Genomic DNA, 9,040 nt, shown 5'->3' with positions numbered 1-9,040 from the left:
GAGAACAAAGGAAAGATAAAATCAGACTCAAAGGGAACAAAAGTGGTCCATTTGCACAATTGCTGCCCAATTAAAACTCTTGACAACGTCGGTTTGTGCTGACTCTTGATCGCTCATTTGATTGTTCATTACTTAAAGGACAAGGTCACAGTGGTAAGAATGTCTGAAAACAAAAGTTAGGGGACCGAATGACCATTAAAGCACGTTTTCTTGTCGGAATCCCCCCCTTTCTGCACCAGTCTATGAAGAAATTTGTCACAATTTACAGAAATATTTCAGCATTTCGTCCATGTCATTGCACCTCCAGGGCACCAGATGGGGCTGATGAGCCGATCATGTCAGTGGCAGGGTGACGTCACGATGACGCGGGCGTGATGTGGCTGATTCAGACGTTTAGCATCGCGGTTGAGTTCTCGTTGGAGAATTTGCCTTCGGGTTATTGTAATTCTCTGGGGGACAATCGAGCAGGTAATCAGATAAAACGCCACAGTTACGTTACTTTGGAGTTTCCTAGCCTGAAGATGTCAGCCGTGCTTATTTGAAGTTATAGCTAACGTTAGCTCTTGAAAATCCTTTAAAAATAAAGCAAAGAATAAACGAGGCGCCGTTTTTGGCAGCTGTGGTTAGTGGGGTTTAACCCTAACTACTCTACAATAACGTGCTATATAATTTAGTATGAGATGTGCTCACTGTCAGTGCTGTAGTGGTAAAATTAGAGGTGGGTAAACTCTGAATTTTGCGATCATACAGACCTCGACGCGATGCGAAGCAACGCAACACAAAGCGGCTATATTGCATTATGTTATCAGTAAAAGTCATATACAATCAATGACAATGAATAAATGTGTTAGTAGTTTGAAGTTTATTAAATTTAAGAAAACAGTAAAGAAAAGTATGTCAACACAACAACACAATTGCAGATTAAGAACTATCTACATATGGAGTCTCCTCTTTACAGTAGTGCCCAGAGGGCCTCCTTGTCCTCCACGTCAGGTCCTGCCTTGCACAGAGGAGCCATGAACAACAGCAAAAAGAAAACACCACACAGACAACTTGCTTGCCCCTAAAGATGCATTTGGTCGCTTAATTGTGATCAGTTCAATAGTTCAACCAAAAGTAGATTGTTTTTTTTACATTTTAAACACTATTGCTAAACCACTTGTACATAAAAATGATCACAATGCTCTTTGGTCCTTATTTTTGAAGATGGTTCCACAGTTATGGAAAATAGGAGATGGACTTGTAGCTCTTGGGACTTGGGCTCATGCCAGTCTGCACTGATCAATGAACCCTTGTCCATTAAATGAAGACAGCAGCTAATTTCAGGTATAGATGGATGATTGCCTCTTCTGTATCTGGCTTTCAAAGCCCTCTCGCTGGACCAAGGAGGAGGGCAGCTTGACCTGAGGAGTTCACATAAGGTCTTCTACTTCAGAAGAAAAAAACAGAACATTAGAGGGAATGAGCCCATGCATGTAAACAGCACCTAACAGGACACCCTGACCGTAGCACTGTGAACCAATGTTATTACTAAATACTACTTGAATGAATGGACAATATTGAGCGACAATACAAAAGAGCTTTAAAAGATTGTTGCATGCACGGTAATGTGGAAACATTTAGTATGCCTGAGACCGATTGTGTATTAAGATGAAGAATCAAATTGAATCAGCCACATTCGACTCATATGAGCATCATGATAATCATTCAATAGGTCCGGAAAGTAACTTCCCCAGTTGTAAAATCGAATTGGGCGTTAATTTGGGAGTTTTTCTGTTTATAAATTAGTTTTATCTAATCAATTGTTCCTTTATAATTTGATATATCCCAACAGATGTTAAGGGTTGCGGAAGCTCTCGAGGGAGGCCTCAATCCTTTGTTCTCGTCCCGGCCGAGACGAGGACACGAATGAGTCAAATCGTTTAAATTCAAAAATCAAAAAGTATTTAATGACTAAACAACATAATAGGGATTACAATTACAAAGTGAAATACTAAGCGAACAGTGGAATATTTCGCGAAATAGAGAATTCCCTGAGCAAGTCTAAAGTGACTTATCAACGCGGCTGCAGGAGAAGATCTAACAGTCTTTTCCCCGCTTTGGTCCTTTGAAAACTCTTGAGGTGTGTCTTCTTTGGTGCATTTGAATGTCATTGGCCTCTTCTCCAAAGGGTCACCTCCTCCATTGTCCCTTCCACGTCGAGGTGTGAAGCTGCAGCCGTAACCTGAAACCTCTCTGACCTAGCTGTCCCTCACATTCCAATGCACTCAATACTGATAAAGTGGCTTTATGCCTCAATGAGTGAACCCAACAAAGCATACATCGTTTAAGTCTTCATCTTATAACTAGTACACTTTCATTACAACAACCCATCATTAATGATCCTCGTTCATCACACTTCATCATAAGATCTATAACAGTTCATGTGGTTCAATTCGCAAGACATTTGCCTCAGTCGGCTGCCTTGCAATAAGTTGTTCATTTTATTACCTGACAGGAGAAAAAACTCCCAAAAAACCCTTTTTGGGGAGAAAATTGGGAGAAATCCATAAAGAACGGCAATTGGCATCCGTTCCCAGGTTTTAACATCACATTGTAACAGAATGTAAATGTGTAGTGTGTTTCTACGTTTTAAAAGACTATAAACTGTGTTTGATTCACATTGTATTCACTTCATCTAACATGTTAATGTAATAACTAATCTAACATCACACAAACTACAATTCTATCACTAAACATCATTACACGTACTACAAATTCTATGACTAGACATTCACTTCTACTTAAAACCCCAACACAGACAACAATTATGTTTCAGACTTCAGAGCACAATTCTGATAATAACTGTGAATTCCTTTTTTATTTATTTGTTGGGGTTATAACAAGTCAAAGTTGAATATAATTGTGTTTATTCTCAAGTAAACCTGCCATGTGTAATTCATGTTTTTTTTTTAACTGGACAGGACAGGATACAGAACATAACCATATTTTGATTCTGACTAATTTTCTAAAACATATGTTGATGAGGTTTTTGTGTTCATTTTATAGAAGTTGCTAAGAGAAGGTGTTTCAATGCTTCTTTTGTATCACCAAGACTGACATCTGGAGGATAAAACAAAGAGCTGCAAGTGTTTCAGACTTCTTTTCTTTTTGGAATTCTGAGGAATTAGTTTTTTGGAAACACTAATGAACCCCTTGCGTGTCCTTTGCGTGCCCTTTTCACACCTCCCTGCGCGCGTCGAGCCATTTTTCTAGGCGACGCACGCGACGCAAGCCATTGTTCCGCTAACTACGTCCTTTACGGAGTCTCACATTTCCGTTTTCATAGCACAATAGCGCCATTATTAAAACGAAGAATGTTTACGAGAGAACGGAGCAGATTGAAGAACTTTTGTCGGAAGAAATGCGTAAATATGACCGCTTATACAAGCCGTCATTGGCGGACTATAAGGACGCGCGGGTGGCCTCTGATTCATGGAGGAAGATCTCCGCAAACGTCGGTTTGCTGTTCGAGAGGTGTACAAAGTTGTGGAGGTGAAATCTTTAGATAAAATCCCCAAACCAAAACCCATTCATTCTCTATGGTTGTGCTAAACCACTGCGGGTGTAATATATCTTTGGCCACCGGTGGCGCTGTTGTGCGGACCGAGCGTTTGCCCGGATGTAAAGCGTTTCTCCGGACATTCTCCGTCAGTCTACCCGGGATAGAGCACCGAAGCGACGGTGCACCTTCGTCGGACCTCGCGCTATGAGGAAGTCACTAAACAGTAAGTCAATGACATTTAATGTGTAATAATTATTAAGATAAATATGCAGCATGACTATAAATATAATTTATGTTGGTGTCACGCCACATGTTAGTTTATAGTTGTGTTCACGTGTGTTTGACTGCATTAATTACTAGTTGCATATCACAGATGTAACTCAACTAATAAATGAGGATCTTGTAATAGATTAAACCACCAGAATTGTTTAAAGTCAGTCAAATGTAAACACATTAATGCCTCAATGATTAGGATAATATATGATATATTTGGCATCACGACTAGTTTTAATCTTACTTTAAAAAAAGTTAATTTAACTTAAAGTTAATTTAAGTCCCTGAAGCCCATGTACTGGGGACTGGCACAGCGCTGCAGGCATAGAAAAGGCACAATAACAGTGGGTAGACAGGTAAATTATATCAATATTTTTGACCATCATTGGTGACACAAACAGCTCATAGTAACAACTTAGATTACTTTTCATTTTTTTCAGTTTCATTAAAGAAAAGCCCTTTGCATTCAATTTTATTTTGATGACCATATCCACCGGTGCACACATGGTGGTCTATATGACTGCTGTCACATCGATGGCTTTCCTTTTCTTTTTTCTTTCAGGGATTGCTGTGTTGCACTTAAGGTGGCAGAGTCGTCTGCAGGAGAACATCTGAAATGGGATTCTTGGAGAACAAGAGATTGCCAATGTCACGTCTGGCAACCATCACATTTTAATGCAAACATCAATATCAAGCTGGACTTGTTTCACTGCATGAGGCGGTTCCTCCGTGAGTGTGTGTCGGTGGCATCCCGCCCTGTACAGTTCCTTTGCTCAGTTCCTCTGGACTGGGACAAGCACAACAGCAAGACAGATCACACCCAGGCCCCGAATCCACCTCCTCAAAGTGATCCACTCGCTACCCAGTCGGAGGTTCAAGGGTGTTCCAGTTTTCTCCATACATTTGTGTCACTTATCCATTTTTTTTACAAGATGTGAAAATATATTTAGGGTGTTATTAAATAAACATTCACATACAAATACCAGTCTTTCATGAGCTTTTAATGAAAGTTTATATTTATTATACAAGTATTTGATTCTCTAGGTCAGAATGACTTATAATACTCTGTCTTTTGTTCCTGTAGAAACTCTACACAGCAAAAATTGGAGTGTTGAAATTTCAGGGTTAAAAATTTCCGAGTTGATTTTCACTCCCAGAGTGTAATTTCAACACATTCTGATTTAAATGGTGTTCAGTGTTGGAGTTATTTGGCAGAGTTGATCATGTCAGTGTTAACCCAACTCCGCAGAGACGTAATTAAGCTCCGCCCACGCCTTTCACCTCTTCGGTTAGAGACAGAGAAGACAAGTCTGCGCCATTTTCTACCTCTCATGCAGCACTACACGGTAAGTGCAATTAAGTTAAACTTACTGAAACAATTAAAAATCGATGCTGAGAATTTCAGTATGAACAATTAAATATCCACAGAGAATATATGCCTTACACAGCCGTGTTTGTTGCCAGGACTGAACAGTAAATTTGTCCTCGTGGTTAGCTAGCTAGTTAGCAGTGTACGGTAAGCTAGCTAACAGTTTGTTACTAAAACTCTCCAACTTTATCAATAATGATTTAACAATTCACAGGCATGCTCAAAGCTAGGAAATACAAAGCATTATGATTTTTAACTGCATAAAATCTTGTTTGAGGCTGGAGCTAACGTTTTTTTTTTCACTTTGAATATCAAAGGGACCGCAAAAAACGTGTCCCAACATGCAGACGGGTGTTTCACGTGTCTAGTTCACGTGTCTTGACAATCATGGGTATGTTTGTTTCACATTGTTTTTATTTGTGCATGACCATTGCATGAATGTACTAATTTAATATCTCCTCTCAGGCACTGCCCCACTAAAACAATCAGAAGTTTATGCACGTGGGATAGTGACGCTGTTCCCTTCCCTTAAGGATCCATACTCCAAGAAGGGCTATGTAATAGGCATTATTATTGTTTAAACTTTCATGTCTTGTTGTGACCCAAAACTGTGTGGATGACATTGATATTTGAATTCCGTGAGATTTCTCATGAGCCTGGTATTACAACACATTTCTTTTTTTCATTTCAGGAACACTTCTATGATGCTGCAAGCAGCACAGGATACATTTCTTGGCGTCTGAAAACAGTCCAGAGGAAGATTCTGCACAGCCACCAAATAGCCCAATTGACTTTTCTCCAGGAGGCCCAAATTGGCAAAGGACTGTTAATGTTGAAGGGCAGCTTGATGGTGATGCTTGCCAAGAGGCCATGTCTTTGCTTAACCAAACAGCAGACAATTCCCTGATTTTCCAGAAGATGAGAGAAACCTTTCAGCATCGTCAGAAGTTTGTTTGACTAATAGATGGATGACTGTTTAAAACTTTGTCATAATGCCTCCCTGTTCTCATTCAAACTTAACGTGTTACATTTGAAAAGTTTTTAGTTAACTCTTGTGACTGTTTGTCCTCAGCCTACGACCAAGAAATGGCCTCCCTGTTGTTGCTGTTACATCTCCTTCCACCACCTCCAGGGGGACTGAAGTCTCCAAAAAATAGTGCATGTGATGCAGTTGAAAGACTTGTTGTATTTCATAAGGTAATTATATTATTAAGGGGATTATAATAATTTGTCATGTCAACTTCTTAGCCACATATGTAAATGAGGGTTGTGGATTGTAATTATGTCTTCATTCCCATCTTGCACTAGCCAATAAGATGTTTAAATAATCACTTCTATAATGTTTTTTTATTTGGCTGCACATTATTCTTGTGTCTAATGTTCAGTTTTCTGATCTCAACCATAGTCATGCTGCAGTTTGGAGGAGCATCTCCGCAACCAGCAGGGTCGGCAGCCGTACCTCCTCGCTGTTGGGCGTCAGAAGAGCAAGATTGACAGCTTCTACATCACCATGGATAAGCGTCTCATCCCATGCAAGGCAAACCGCTCCCTCGGGGCATGTGATGAACTTTTCAAAGCACATTTTGTGTTTAATTTGTCTTACGATGTGGCACTTGTGAATTTTTATACATTCCTGCAGACAACAGTGTATAACATTGATGTGGGGAAAATGAAGGAGTCACCCAGAGTTAAAGACTTGAGAGCAAGACTGCTTAACCAGCCAGTAGCATTCTCACCCTGTGAGTAAGAAGCTATAACAATGCTGACCTGTTTCATGTGTTGACAAACAAGCTATTTACAGAGAATTTTCATGACCATCATCATGCATTCAGAGTATTACGAAGTGCGGAAAGATGTTTACTAAAAATGTCTGCGCTTAAATTTCATAAACCGTTTCATATTCAAAGCTCATATAATGTTTTGGATGAAAGTTTGTACATTATACCTTCATTCACAATGTTTTAATTCAACTGACTGCAAGGGAGAAAAGGAATAAATGTTTTTGAAAATGTTTTTTATTGTGATGAATTCTTATTAATATAAGTATATATTTAATTAATACATTTAAAATGAATTAACATTTTTTCAGTGTAGATAATTGACACATTAGGGAGTGTAATTAACACTACCAAAATAGTTAAAAAAATTAACTCGGAGCAGTGTTAGTTGTCTAATCCCTCAGTGTTACTTTAACACTGTTTTGTGAGTTAATAAAGGAACTCTGGTAGAGTGTTAAATGTTTAACTATTTTGAAAGTGTTAATTTAACTCTGGAGAGTGTGGAGCTATATAAACTCTCAAAAAGTGTTGAAATCAACTCTGTGGGAGTTAATTCAACACTGGACATTTTGCTGTGTACGTCCGCCGTCGCTGGCAGTTATCGACCTGCTGCTCAACAAACACTGTGAGCAGAAGGACATGCTGAAGCTTGTGGACCAGGACTGCGCTGCTCTAGTTCACAACTCCTGCACAGACCCCAACAGCATGCTCCACCCGACAACAAAACTACATGTTCTACAATATGTAAAGCACCTCAGCAAATTGTTGAACACCAGTTCCTCTTTAAACGTCAGTCCAGAAAAACTGCAAGAGAGGCAGAAACTCTGTCACTCTCTGACAGAGGCGAGTGAGACTACTAGTGTGCAGGTTGTTACGATGTCTGTTGTAATTGTTCACCCACCTCCACCTGTTCAGATGCTGACACAAGCTTCTATTGAGAAGATTGTACCCAACATCATGGAAAAGCAGCAGCAACATAAACAGGAACAACAACAACAACCGGGGCAAAAGAAGGGCCGCACGAAAGACAAAGTTCTTTCAGCTAGAACTGGATGCCACACAGAAAAGTTCCATCTGGCATTTTAAGTGAAATTCTTTGTAATATTCATGTTGTAATTAGTTTATATATTGGTTTCTTGCATTTGTGACTTTGTACATTGAAATATTATCATTTTATTCTTTATATTTGGTTTTAATATTCATTAGTTTAATTATTTAAATGTCTTTATTTCTGTAACATGTTTGTTTGTATAGGACTATACAAATCGGTTGATGTATCTGTGTTCAACATTTACTGTCCAAGTTAATAAATATATTTCAATTACTAATGTCTACATGTGTCATCAATAAGTGAATCACTGTAGTGAAATGTAAAATTTCACTACAGTGTAAAATAAGTTGGTCTGTAAGTACAATCTAGTGATAACCAGTAGACAGCAGATTGGGGTAAACATTTCCTTTATTTGTTATTTGAGATGGATAAGGTAGGATGGAGTGGGAGGTGAAGGAAGGTGTTCTTCCACGTGTCCAGTCTCAGGCACAATATTTACTTAAATGTACATGAAATAAAAATAAGGCAGAAATGAGGTAAGGGGAAATGTGCAAAACTGAGCAGATTGTAAAAATGAAAAGATGAAATGAAATGTGTGCAATATAAATTAACAGTACAGTTAATTAAAGCCGACCAATTAAAAAAAAAAAAAAAAAACACATTTAAATAAATGTACATGAAATAAAAATAAGGCAGAAATGACTTAAGGGAAATGTGCAAAACTGAGAAGGTTGTAAAAAAAATAAATGAAATCTGTAATATAAATCAACAGTACAGTACAAGTGAAATCCTGACAAGCGAGTTAGGTTTTAAAGCAGCCAGAGTATCCCTGTTTTTTTTGTTTTGTTTTTTAGATCTTTTTTTTTTCAGAATTTTTTTTTCAGGCTAGATGGATGAGGAAGGATGGAGTGGGAGGTGAAGGAAGGTGTTCTTACAGGTGTCTAGTCTCAGGCACGTTGATGTTGACGTCCTGGATAGTCTCCTTTTTCTTCTCTTCTCTCTCCTATGTCTTTGTCTCCTTGTCC

At 38.7% G+C, this 9,040-nt stretch overlaps 1 long non-coding RNA gene across 3 annotated transcripts; it reads left to right on the top strand.

Moving 5' to 3' along the window:
* The first annotated feature begins 386 nt into the window (after nucleotides 1-386).
* Nucleotides 387-7,199, top strand: LOC120832177 (uncharacterized). Of its 3 annotated transcripts, XR_013452523.1 has the most exons (7): nucleotides 387-468; nucleotides 3,695-3,767; nucleotides 4,380-5,163; nucleotides 5,504-5,577; nucleotides 5,878-6,133; nucleotides 6,259-6,383; nucleotides 6,592-7,199. It is a non-coding gene; the product is annotated as an uncharacterized LOC120832177 (long non-coding RNA). The 3 variants fall into 3 exon arrangements; XR_013452524.1 differs by lacking the exon at nucleotides 387-468 and having other exon boundaries at nucleotides 3,049-3,767; nucleotides 5,878-6,036; XR_013452522.1 differs by lacking the exon at nucleotides 387-468 and having other exon boundaries at nucleotides 3,049-3,767.
* Nucleotides 7,200-9,040: the final 1,841 nt, after the last annotated feature.

This window comes from Gasterosteus aculeatus, chromosome 14 (genome assembly GCF_964276395.1).
Source record: "Gasterosteus aculeatus chromosome 14, fGasAcu3.hap1.1, whole genome shotgun sequence".
NCBI classification, from domain to species: Eukaryota; Metazoa; Chordata; class Actinopteri; order Perciformes; family Gasterosteidae; genus Gasterosteus; species Gasterosteus aculeatus.
This window is presented reverse-complemented; position numbering and strand designations above follow the sequence as displayed.